The following is an 8,173-nucleotide window of genomic DNA, read 5'->3' as shown; positions in this document are numbered from 1 at the left end:
TAATCACCATTTAAAACCAGGGCCCCAACTTCCTCAGCAACCTTTAACAAAAGGGCCATTTGTGGATTCTGTTTTTTAAAAGGCAAAAAAAAGGGAAAATTTCCCTGATTATAGATGATAAGCAGTTTTGGGTATGCCAGCATGGCGATTGGAAAACTTTAAAGCCCAATTTTCTGGTTTATCCAAAACCCATTTTTTCTAAAAATCTTTGTTAGAACCCCTTTTACTCTTACTCGGGGCCCATTAGAGCTAGAATGATATGGGGGTTTTACCCTTTTATCATTCCCAGTTGTTTACAAACAGCCCTAAAAATAGTTCATTTAAAAAATCCCTCCCCCCTTCAGAGATAACCGGGAAAAGGACCCCCCTTCTTTTTAACAAAAACCCAAATGAATCCCCGGGCAAACCTCGACGCCCCCTTTTGGGGACTTCAAGGGGGGTATTAGACTTTTCATCAAGGGGTCCACCACTGAAAGAATGTATTTTATGTCCCTGTGAAGAGGGGAAAGGGTCCCACAAATCCATGTTTATTTCCGGGAAAAAGGGTGAGTCACATCCAAAAAATGTAGGAGTGGCCCCCATTACCTCCCACCCTGGCTGCAACAAAGCAAACGTCTAGAAGGACTCACCCTTCTCCTCTTTCCCCGGAAAGGAATGAAAATTTCCTAAGCGGGCCCCAGGGTTGCAAATTTACCCCCCCAGGGCCGAGACCGGAAAACTGTGTGCCGCTGAACCTGTTGTACCCTGAAACGTAGGGGTACTACAACCCGCACATCTTCATATTGATGGATTTCCCCTCAAATTGTAAAAAAGCCACCCAACGAATTTGGACAATCATGAAAGTGAAACCGGGCTTTTTTTTTACCCCCTATAGAATCTCCGCCCCTTTCCCTAAAAATGACCCTTTTCATTCCCCAAAGGGGATCGGAACCCGGAGCTGCCTCTTTTCCTCTACTGTCCATATCTGTAAAACTCTCAAAGGGTAACCCTTCCGGGACGTGTAGACTACGGGAAGAATACGACCCCCCCCGAGTAATACCCCCACCAACAAATTGTCAAACGGGTGGTCTGGCTCTCGAATCCATGAAAATGCACCCAACCAAGACATTGTCCTTACCAGGGAGATACTGTAACCGAATCTCAAATGGGCCAAAGTCATCCTCCACCGGGCCAGACGACCCGATCCACCCCATTCTCAAACAAAAAAACTAGTGGTTTAGGGCCCCCCCGTATAAAATTTCCACTGGATTTTCCCTGATAAGAGTCCGGTTTCCCTTAAAGCCAAACACAATCCCAAAAGCCTCCCTCAAACATCGAGTAATTTATTTCGGCTCCCCATAGCGGACCCCTAAAAATATGATAAAGGTCGCAATGCACTTCATCATCCTCCTGCTGTAAGGCACCTCCTTTTTGAAAAATTTTGCTAGCACCCAGTCATTACACAAACTTTCTCTGAAGTTTTGGAAACCTGAGCACTATGTCATCACTAGCCCCCTTTCAAAACTTCTCAAAAGCGTCAAAAACCGGGGGAGTCCATACAATTTTTTTTTATTACTTGATGCCCTTATCCCCTTTGGGTTATTCTATATCAAACCCCCCTAGAAATGTTTGAATACCCCTTAAATAAACCCTCCTTTAAAAATTTTTCCCAATTTCCCAAAAAAGCCGAAGTCCCGAATTTAAAAGGGACGGGGGTTTTCCCCCACGGGCCTTTCCCTTTGGGCCCGGCTGTGGTTCAATCCCCTCAGCCGATATGCCATGACCTAGTTAATAAACCTCTTTCATGAAAGAAGGTACCTTTGACAATTTTCAAAGACAAATTTGCCTCCCAAAGGGTCTTCGAAAACATCTTAAGATTCTGCAGTGTTTTTCCCCAAGGGATTTTCCCAAAAACCCCACAAATTGGGGGTACAAAAATCCTCCCTCCCTACCCAAACCAGCCCAGCACTTGTTAAATGATGCGCTGAAAGATGAAGGGGCATCCTTTAATCCAAAAAGGGAGGGTCCTGAAACCATAATGACCATCAGGTGTCGAAATCCAGTCATCTCTCGGCTTTTAAAGGTCAAAGGATCTGGGGGTACCCCCGCCTGAGATCAAGGGAAGAAAAGAAAATTACCCCTACCTAATCATGAAAAATGGGATCAAAAGGAAAGGGAGAGGTATCTTTGTCCCTGATTTCTTTATTAAACATCCTGAAATCCAGACATAACCGAAGACCCGCCTCCTTCTTTTGACCCGGAAAAAAGGGATTATTAAGGGGGGGACCTGGGAAAGGGTTTAATTATACCATAGGGAACCCTTTTCCCCCAAATGCCCTTAATTTCCCCCTCTGTGCTTTATGGCAATAGGATTTGGTTTTTTTGTAAACTGGGGGGCCCTCACATTAATCTCATGGAAAAAATTTTTAGATATTTTTTAAAGGTTCCCCCCAAGGGAAAAAGCCTTTACTAAAATCATATACGAGACCTGCCCAAAACGTTATGCCTTTGAGAATAATTAGGGAACATGCTATCTAAACCCGCTCCCAAAAGTTTTTTCTTTCCCCCCCTTCCCCTTCACTGGAACAGAGCCCATGCCCCTACAACCTGACCCGTTCTTCCTGGGTAACATCAACTAACCGGGGTAAATTTTCCCCCGACCGGTCATTTTCCCCCAGTTCCACCGGAAATATCTTCCCCCCCTTTTCAAAATGGAATACGAAACCACCCCTGTCACCTTCTTTTTCGTGTAAAGGAACCCCCACTTTCCCCCCGAAAAAAACCAACCCAAACCTTTTTGAGGCCAAAAAAAAAATTTACATGCTCCTTCAGGGAAAAAAAAATTACCCCCCCCCCTGGACAGTAAAACCCAAAAATGCCCCACATGTACTCGCCCCTTTAAAACCCACTTTTCCCAAGGAAAGACGGGCCATTCCCCAGGGAAATTGGGGATTCTCCCCACGTCCCGGGCCTTGGGAAACCTCTCTCTGCGTCCCCCCCCTTCCCTTTTGTTTCAAACAGGGCCCCGACCAAAAAATGTCCCCGGGTCCCCCCGGGGGGCCCCAGTGGTCGCAGGGGCACCCCCCCCAACCCCTAGTTGGGTGCACACAAGGAAGATGTGAACGGCTCCCCCACAACCCCACTTCTTGGCATTTTAAAACCAAAAATGGAGACCCGTGAGGGAAAAGACAAAAAATGGTGAGCATCAGTGAAATCCCCTACCAATAGCATCTGACCTGGGAAATCCTGGAATCTACAACTGAAAAATGTGTGTTTAAAAATTGTAGAAAAATAACTCCAGATCAACGTAAACTCACCTCTTTACCAAAAATGATCCTGCACCCCATTTTTACCTTTTAACCCAAGGCCCTTCAAAAAAAGATCACAGCCCTTTCCAAAAAAGGGAAAAATGAATCACGAAAAAATCCCGTACCAAGTCAAGCATTTAAACCCTTTGCTGCCCTCCCAAGCACTACGCCATGAGGGAAAAAGCCTGACCCCAAGCCGAAACCCTGAGTTTTCCTTGATGCCCCATTTGAAATAGGGTGCTCCGTATCAGGGGGGACTATAAAACCCCCCCTGTCCTTAATCTTTTTTTTTCCTTCGGTATGGAGGAGGTGGGGCCCGTGACACCTCCAGGTTTCCCCAACGAGGGACCTCCCTCTTGAAAAGACCGGCTTCTTACAGTAATAACACAGGCCATTGCCTGGACCCCCGTGTCTACCCTATTTCCCCCCGCCGAATCTTTGGGCCCCCAGTCCTCGACCTAACATCTTCTCAAAACCCCCAGCATGCTCCTGAAAAGGCCCCCCACTCCCCGGGAAACACACCGTGCCCCCTTTTCCCCGCTTAAAATTTTCATTAGCATAAACTTGTGCCCCATCGTCCTACAGAAGTACACCTCTTTTGGGAAAGATTGAGCCCCTAAAACCCCTCGGCGGATGTGTTGGCCTAACTTGTCACGTGGGAGCCCCCTTTTTGCCCCGAACAGAAATTTTTTAGGGGTACACCCCCTCCCCCCACGGCTTTTCCCGTGGTTTAAAATAATTTTTTTTTCTCCCCCTTTTTTGGGGAAGGGGGCCCCCTAGCCTGGGGGAAAAGTTTTCCACCTTAATGGAGAAGGAGGTACCTCACTCCCTTTCTAATATCCAGAGCCCCAGGGGGCTCTGGGAGCCCAAAAGTTCCATGTCTTTTTGTAGCTGAGCAGGTTTTTTAAATCATGGCTTCCATTTGCCCCAAAATCTCCGGTAGTCTACAGAAACTATATCCCGAGAAAATGTTTAAACCCTGTCCCCCGGGCCCCTGCCTGCTCCCTTAATTAACGCGAAGCTGTTTTATAAACCCTCCGAGTTTTGAAAAAAAGGAAAGCATTTGTCGAGTGCAAGGATGGGTGTAAAAATGGAAAAGCTCCCAAGTAGCTCCTTAAGTGAGGACCGTCATCCTTTTTATTCTCTCCCCTCCAAATCCCCCAAGTCTGGGGCGGTTTCCCCCCCCAGTCTTTCCCCCGCTAAGTTGATTCTCCCCCCAAAACCCTCCCCCAAACCCCCCCAAATTTTAAAGGGGCTCTAGGATGCCAATCCAACCCCAAAAATTTAAAGGGAGCCCTCCTTTTCCCTTTGACTCACTCCCTCAAAAATGGGGAAATTTCCCTTTGTCTCCCCACGGGATTCTTTTTTTTTGATTCCCCAACACCCCTCAGATCTTCCTTTGTAAACCCCCGCCCTTGTTTCCGGGATCATATCTACTTCCTTCTTCAGAGAAATTCCCAAAAGAAACCCAGCCTGTAATCGGGAAACCCCCCGGGCAACAAAATGCCAGTGCAAATGCCCATCTCCGAAAAAGATCCTCCCTGGAGGACTTTCCCTGCAAAATTTACTAGAGAGGTTTACTCCCCCTTTTGACAGCTGTAAAAAAAAAGAATCCCGCGAATACCTTCCCCAAAAACTGGCAATTACCTGCTTACCCTTATCCCGAATGCTCGAACTTCCTCTGAAGAGACCTGGTCAAACCTGCCCCAAAAAAAACAGCCGCAAGATCTGGGACTTAAAGCTGCTTTAAAAAACCCCTTAAAACCTTTCCCGTCCAGGGAAAAAGGGAAAGGGGAAAAGAAAAAAAAATGATTGAGAAAACGCCCGATGGCAATTTTCCCCTCGCTCAGCTGATCCCAGGATCACCGCGAGGAATCCCCCAGCGTCGCACTGGTCCACTGCCGTGACGTCCCCGGAGGCCACTGAGACCGCGGCCCAGGCACCCGAGATTACTCAGCAAAACGGACCCGACAAATAACCAAAAACCCCTGCCCGGGCCCTTTCCCCGGTTGTATCCCCCCGTCACTGTCCCTTTTTGCCCGTCTTTCCCGCTTTAACCCAAAGCAGGCCCACAAGCTTCCCTTTTTTTTAAAAACCCACCCCGAAAGATTGCTGATTCGTTGTTACTTTGGGGGACAGGTCAGCGGTCCCTTTGGGCGAAAAAAAGTCCGATGCCACCTTGCAGCACTTTAGGGGGGGAGAATGGGGGTTTAAATATATGGGTGAAGGGAAACAGTGATTATAAAACCCAAATATTCAAACAAATAAGATAAACTTGTGTATATGAAATATATGATAAAAACAAAATATATAATTATAACCCAAAAACCAAAAATAAAATAATGCACGCATAAAAGCCACAAAATCGACGGGAAACCCCACCAGGGGGGATTAAGAAATATATACCTGGAAAACAATGGGGTTACAGAAACAATAAAAAAAATTTAGATTAAAATTTAAATTTTTAAACCCTAAAAAAAAAGTAGCTAGACCAAGGAGGCACAAGCACCCGGGGAAAAACAACCCCTGCCCCAATATCGTATAGATTTTCAAATTTTTTACTAGAAATGAAAAACCCAAAAATCATAAAAATTTGTGAAAATCATTCTTCTTCGTATTTTCCCTTTTTTTACCCGATAATAGTTTAAGATAGCCTGCCACCCCCCTCTTGAAAAAGAAGGGAGAAACTTTTTTAGGACCCCACCAATAAAAAGAAGGGAAAGAAATAACAATTAGGGTAAAATTACTCTACTTATATATTATATTTTCCCCCGGGAAAATTCCTTTAACCTTACAAATTATATTAAATTTTTTATAAAATATTATATATATATTAAATATAGAAATAAAATTAATCCCTGGATCCAAAACCCCCCCCAAAAGAGCCCCCAAGTTAAAAAACCCCTTTCCAATTGGCAAAATCCTGGGTTCATCGCACAAGAAATCCACGATCCCTATTCCTTGGTGTCTCGCTGGTATCTGACCCCCCTGAGGCACTCTGCTTCAGGCTGGTCCCACAATTCCCACTATCGTTCGTGGTTTTCCATGTCGTTTCGTTTTCAATACGACATTTAATACCATTATTATCATTAATCATTATGATACTAATACTGCTATTACGACAGCTACCATTACTATTCCTACTACACAAATTATCAATAATTAAATTTTATTTTCATAATGATAACAGTCAATAAGAATGATAAAACCGATAAAGATGATGATGTAATGAGGATAATATTAACTCCATTATCAAAGGAGTATTTCATAAATAAATGAATGAAAATGACTGCAGGGTTTAAATACCGTGGATAATCACGAAACCAGAAAAAAACAACAAAAAAAAATAAATAAAAAAGAGTGATAATATATTTTGTGGACTCTGGCTCTCTACCAACTCCTGCCCCCTAGCCACCCTGGGGTAATGGAGCGGCTCGGGGAGGTGGGGCCCTTTCCAGTCCTCCTCTCCCAGAAAGACCCACCGCAACGCATCATATATATAGATGTGCTGGGAGGAGAGGTGATGTCCCTCTCACCCAGCAAGCAAGGCGGGCTGTGGGTCCCGGCAAATGTCGGGTCGTAGGATTGGAATGAGAGTTACTCGTCCCGTCTGCGCCCCCGCAGGCGCCAACCCACCATGAAGCTTGTGGGGCAAAGCCCTCGGGAACCCCACAGGCCCCACAGCCCGCCGACCCCCTTTATTTGGGGCAGAGTCAGAGTGACCACCCAAGGCTTAACCTAAGACGAGCTTTCCGGGTAGGCGCTTGGGGAAAATCCGGTCCCTGCGGCAGGATGAGCAGTTACCTCTGCTATCGTGGGAATTGAAGGTGGCTGCCCTCTCAGAGGTGAGAAGACCTGTAGCGGCACGATCAGTGTGGGTGGTTTCACCTACTACTGGTCGGGGCCGCAGCGATGGTCCCACTCCAGGGTGTACCATGCCATCCTCCAGTCGACTTCAGCCCGCGGTAGTCGAGGTGACACCGGTTTTGATAGTCTTATCATGGCACTGAGACTGAAGCATGCTTTTGGCTTCTTGTCTCTTATTGCTGTATACGATATGTACATAAACCCGATGTGAAAGAGGCGTTCTACGCCAAACTCGCATCTTGTGGCATGACGTTGCCCCGCGAGACATCCGCATTGTTCGGGTGAATTCAATGCGTATCCGCCTGTGACCGAGCTGGCTTACGAGATGGTCTGTCGGCCCCCATGGCTCGGAAGCTGATCCCAGCAGGAGAATAGCCTCCTTCTCGGGACTTTGCTAGTCCCAGAAAATGAGGATCTCTGGCTCCTTGTACCATCGCTCCAACTCGCATCGCTGGACTTGGTACAGCGATAACTGGTATGTGGCCAGGAGATTCGACCACATTCCCTTGTCAGCACGCGATGGAGGATCTCCAGAACTGCAGGGTTTACCGGAGTGCTGAGTTTCTGGGCACCGGACCATAGGCTGCTTGTGGCTACCCTGCGGGTCCTCTTCAAAAACTCCCCTCCTCCACGTGGACACCCTAAGGTTTTTTCACTTGGACAACTAGGGAGGGAGGAGTGTGCCCGGGGGTTCGCCAACGGCACTCTCTGACCGATTCTCAGAAACCAGCAACCTGACGGATCCAGTTGCTCCTGTGGAGTCCTTCAAGCGCGTAACCTCGAAGCAGCTCAGATTCCACTTGGCGTAGCACAAGGACAAGGCAGACTACCATCTCCCTGGAGTACATTAATGCCACTGAAGCGTGTCACAAGGCTCGGCCTGAAATGGGAATCAGTCTTGCGTCCGTTCCATGGTGCAAGAGGGCTCAGGACATTGCTAGAAGGGGACAAGGAACAGTTTCATCAGGAAATCTGCTGATGAGGTCGAAAGCCATTTTCTTGGTAACTGACCTTCGCCC

The sequence above is a fragment of the Penaeus monodon genome, unplaced genomic scaffold (genome assembly GCF_015228065.2).
Source record: "Penaeus monodon isolate SGIC_2016 unplaced genomic scaffold, NSTDA_Pmon_1 PmonScaffold_45, whole genome shotgun sequence".
Taxonomy (NCBI): Eukaryota; Metazoa; Arthropoda; class Malacostraca; order Decapoda; family Penaeidae; genus Penaeus; species Penaeus monodon.
Note: the sequence above shows the minus strand (reverse complement) of the source record.